This window comes from Pseudophryne corroboree, chromosome 6 (assembly GCF_028390025.1).
Source record: "Pseudophryne corroboree isolate aPseCor3 chromosome 6, aPseCor3.hap2, whole genome shotgun sequence".
Classification (NCBI taxonomy): Eukaryota; Metazoa; Chordata; class Amphibia; order Anura; family Myobatrachidae; genus Pseudophryne; species Pseudophryne corroboree.
This window is the reverse complement of record NC_086449.1, coordinates 216,103,637-216,108,833: the sequence shown is the minus strand read 5'-3', so window position 1 is coordinate 216,108,833 and position 5,197 is coordinate 216,103,637. Positions and strand designations below refer to the sequence as shown.

Below are 5,197 nucleotides of genomic sequence, written 5' to 3'. Positions count from 1 at the left end.
TGCATAACCACCGCACTAGCCAAGCAGGATGAAAGTAGTGTACTGTATACAGCATATATACCCCTCCTAATCGCCATCTGCTCAAACTTGTGCACTTATTATCTTCACATAAAATGATATTAATATATTCAAAAACCCACTGAATTTAAATATTAATCACATTTATTTTGCGATTTGCACAGGCATATTTCTATTTCTTTCAGTGATAGAGTTAGCTTTTCGTAAGACTGTTGGATGAAATAACTATATTTTGATTTTTAATTGGGAATAACAGGCTAATGCCCTTATATATCAAAGAGTGATTAATTTCACTGTGAGTGATAAATTGCACCAGTCAATCAGCTCCTAACTTCCATGTCACGGGCTGGGTTTGAAAAATGACAGTTAGGAGCTGATTGGCTGGTGCAATTTCTCACTCACAGTGAAATTTATCACTCATTGATAAATAAGGGCATAAATTAGAAAAAGTATACTTTCCTTTAAATTGTTTTTAATATGATTGTTTTTATAGACAGGATATGGCAGGAGGAAGAGTAATAAATGTTGGAAGGATTGACAGTATGGGGGATATCCTATTAGCCGTGGTATATTAATGCAGCTAAAGGTCTTGCCCGGGGCTATCCTATTAGTCCCGATAAGTTGGCGCGAGCCGCAGTTTATTGAGGATTTTGCTTCGACTGCCTCAGGCGGAAACAGCCCCGTTTTTGAGCCAAGGCAGGGCTGTTTTTCACAAAAACACTCAGGTTTCACTGAACCTGTGTGTTTTTGGGAGAAAGGGCATTTTTTTACGGGCGATCTAATAGGATAGCCTGTAAAAAAAATGGTGAATATCATGAAAAACTTAAGTTTTTTGCGTCCAATGTTTTACTGCGGTTTTACACAGGATGTATTATTATTTTTGTTATTATTATTATTATTATTAGTAGTAGTAGTAGTAGTAGTAGTAGTAGTAGTAGTAGTACTACTAATATTTGTTTGTTTTTCCCAATTGAAGTTTATAGTCTAAATTCCCTAATCCCACCACACACATACACAAAGTGGGGTAAATTTTTAGCAGAATCCAATTAATATTCCAATTAATTTAGGAGGACTTACCCTAGTGTGGGAGGAAAGAGGATCACCCAGAAGAAACACATGCAAATCCAGGGAGAATATGGCCCTCCTTAGAACTTGAACTAATGACTCCAGCTGTATGAGTCAATGCTAACCCCTGTGCCTCCATGCCGACATGTATGACACAGTCAGTCGATTCTGATGAGGGTGTTGAAGCAAGACAGGAGGATATGATTGGCTGCTAAGGGTAGCAGTACAGAGTACCTTGTTTGCAAGTTTATCCATGCACTAGTTTTCATAATTGTCATCCATTGTACATCCATTGACTTATTGCTGTCCGCTTTCTTGAATGGCTTTATCAACTTTCCATAGAATTAGAATGAGCTCACATTTTTGATTATTTATTTAAACAGACGAAGAAAGGATAAAATGACATGGTAAACACGTGCTTTGTAGTGTTAGCAATGAATAAGGTTGTAAAAATAAAATAAGCTGTTTACGTAAATCAGGTCTTCATCTTTAGCAAGAGCTAGCTAAGTTTATTACCTCTGATTTCTTGGCAGCCGCTAGTAAAAGGTCAGAAAATAAACTGCTCTTATTCCTCATTGCAGGAAAACAATAAGTCATCCTGGCGTCCATTATTTACTAAATTGTCTTCATTTTTTTCACCTGCTGGGCTTTCTGCAACAAAGATTAATAATATCATAAAACTGCACTATATGGTTTCAAATGCACTGATGTCTGACACTTGGAAAGCGTCTCAGGACGTAGACTCTTGCAATTAACTACTGCATAGCCAAGGGGTCACCAAGGTTTTGTTGTTAAATAGAGGACATGATAGCATCAGAAGTGGATAGAATATGAACTTGCTTTAATGATTTAATTCTATTTAAGTTATACAGTACATCCCAGGATTTTACATTTCAAAATAGGACACTTTCATATTGCTTACTTCTGCTTTCATTTCCGCCAAGTACTGCAGGGACATATCTTCTCAGTCCAGTATTCATTCAGGGATAAATTGCCAGCACCATAGCAAAGTAAATTGGTTGTTAAAATAAATGTACTGTATTGAATTTGGAATTACCATAGTTCTACCTGATCACTTATGATGTCAATTTTTGAGGAGAATTTCAAGACAAAATAAGGATTATATACAACCTAAAAAAGTGTCTGTATAATAGCCCCCTGAATCCATGTAGACTTAAACAAGGACAGTAAAAAAACATAAGAATAATACACTTAGGCACATTAATTAACCTCCTGATACATATCATATCATATGCCTGATTCACACCACACACCAATGGCAAACTAAAACACAATTTAATACATTACTGAGCTCATTGGGTTCCGTTGCTGAGCCTACATTGGTGAACCACTTACTCTCAGCAGTGGACACATGCAGTTTCTGGCTGTTTCTTGTAGTTCCACAGCTGGCTCTACTCACTCCCTGTTGCCCTTCCATCCCCATGGTACCCTTTCTGTGAAAGGTCAAGGGTTTGAGCTGCAGAGACTGTCCTCCACTTGGAACACTCTTCACTTCTTCCCTATCTGTGTTTTTCTCTCCAACCAATATACGCCAACTAAGGGATGGCCATTGGCCATTGATGTTTGCAAACCAACATTGGTCTAAGGACGATGTCAAATAATTTTACCCTCAATGGAGGAGAACCAGATGTTTTCCTGCCATCAATGATATCCACTTACCTGATTGCACAGAGCTGCTAGGCTGTCAGCCATCAGCCTGGAGCAGACCCCGCTCTTACTAACAGTGTTTTGCTGTTTATATGCAAAAAACGCAGATGGTAAAGCTATCAATGGTAATATACTTAATAGTTATCTGCCATCAATGGTTTCAATCACCATCGGTATAACCATAAATGGCCGGATCACCGAGGTCCATACTATGCCAGTGGGCTTCTCCAATTAGCCACACCCTTTTATCAGCTTTCCAGGTCCTTGGGGTCCTGGGAAGGGAGGTCTGACTCTCCATTGGTCAGCAGCAGCCATCTTTGTGTAGCCTGTTAAGTTATCAGCTATATTGTGATCAGCCAGCACAGTGGCTGCTAACAGCAAGGCGGCTTCATCTCTAATAGGGCATTCTGGTATATTTGCATGTCTGGGAGTCCCGGACTCAGAGAGGAGATGTATAAAGCATTGAGGAGAGATAAAGTGGAGCAGTTGCCCAAAGCAACCCATCAGCTTCTGTCATTTCAATGATTGTGTTAGATAAATGATAGAAGCTGGGTACTTTATCTCTCTCCACGGCTTGATAAATCTCCCCAAAGGTTTGATGCATCTCCCCCTAAGTCATCTCTAGCTTTACTGTAGGTACAGTAGGTTGTGCAATGCTATTGGTTGATGCTTACATATCGCTTCTCTGCCTTTTGGCTGAGATCAAGTGTAGTATCTGCTCGAGGGAAACACAGGGTGGAGTACCTGTTCTTACACTAGCAGCGTGAGAGGTTCCTAGATGTGGAATGGAGAAACACCTTGTGGAGTACCATGCCGGGTGTGGCGATGCCTCTGGTCGAGAGGGGAGAAAAACTGGGCTTAGTATCCACCGTCCTTCTAAGGGGATGAAATAGGGCCCCTTGCGTGGAGTGGAGAACGGCCCGGTCTAGTATCTTCTCTCGTACTGGGGGTTGACCCTGGCACAGAGTGGGTATGAAACTTGGTCTGGCTGAGAGGTCGGGAGCAGCTAGAAGCTCGAGGTGTTTTGTGCCCCTGGAACTGGAAGGGACAGGGGTGCCGGAAATGCACTGGGGTTTCGAGCCACCTTTGCACTAAGGCACTTTAGCACTTAACACTTCAGACCCTTCCTGTCTGCACCCACTTCCTTAGTCCTGGCCTTTTGGCTAGGGCAAGGGAAAAAAAATGTATACCCAGAAGGCTGGGGCTTATTTATTTACACACGCACGTGTTTTGCACTTGTGCACGACACCAGCACTTATTTATGTTTTTGTAGTGTCATGTCATGGTTTTTTTGTTCGGGGTTTAGGTGAGACCCTTATGGGCCGCCCTCTCCTCTAGTTGCTGAGGCCCTCTCCTTTGGAGGAGGGCCGGAGGCTGTTATCGATCCCCAGGGGGAAGCTTCGGCCAACCTGGGGATACACGAGGGTCCCTCTGCGCTTCGGCAAGGGGGGACCCACAGTCCCTTTTTTCCCTCAGTAGGCCTTTTGGCTCTGAGGGTTAGGGGAGAACGGGGCCCTTCTCCTCTTGGAGAGGGTCCAAGATCCTACGCCCCCAGCACGTTTGGTCACAGACACTGGGTGATGAAGCACCGCACCTCGGGCTTCAAGTAAAAAAAAAATTTGGTTGATGCTTACAGTGGATAATGTGCAATAACTGCACTCAGGGCCTAATTCAGCATGGATTGCAAAAGCAAAATCTTTCTCTAATGGGCAAAACCATGTGCACTGCAGGTGTGCAGATAGAGTTAGATTTGGGTGAGTTATTTTGTTTCTGTGCAGTATAAATACTGTCTGCTTTAATATTACACTGCAATTTAGATTTCAGTTTGAACTAGAGATGAGCGGGTTCGGTTCTCAGAGAACCAAACCCTACTGGACTTCACGTCACGAGCCCGAATCCGAGTCAGGCTCTTGTTTCCCTGCCTGACTCGGAAACCAGAACGAGGCAAAACGTCATCATCCCGCTTTCGGATTCTCATGGGGTTTGAATTCCATATAAGGACCAGTGCTGCTGTATAGGGTGCTGTGTTGTGCTGCATCAGTTCAGTGGTGGTGTATTGTGATGCATCAGTCCAGTCACAGTGGTGGGGTCCTCTGCTGCCATATGTCCAGTGCTGCTGTATAATAAGTCCCTTACAGTGTTGCTGTGTTGTCCTACATCAGACCAGTGGTAGTGTTCTGGGTATCAGTCAGTCCAGTGACCAGTCACAGTGGTGTCCTCTGCTGCCATATGTCCAGTGCTGCTGTATAAATCCAGTCCATTGCAGTGGTGCTGTGTTGTCCTGCATCAGTCCAGTGGTGGTGCCCCTGTGCTGCCGTATATGTCCAGTGGTACTGCCGTACATGTCCAGTGGTACTGCCGTATATATGTCCAGTGATCCTGACGTATATGTCCAGCGGTACTGCCATATATGTCCAGTGGTACTGCCGTATGAATCCAGTGATCC

The 5,197-nt window shown here is 43.1% G+C and overlaps 1 pseudogene; it reads left to right on the top strand.

Annotated features, from left to right (window-relative positions):
- The first annotated feature begins 3,427 nt into the window (after nt 1-3,427).
- Nucleotides 3,428-3,500, top strand: LOC134938225 (U2 spliceosomal RNA; annotated as a pseudogene).
- The last annotated feature ends 1,697 nt before the right edge of the window (nt 3,501-5,197 follow it).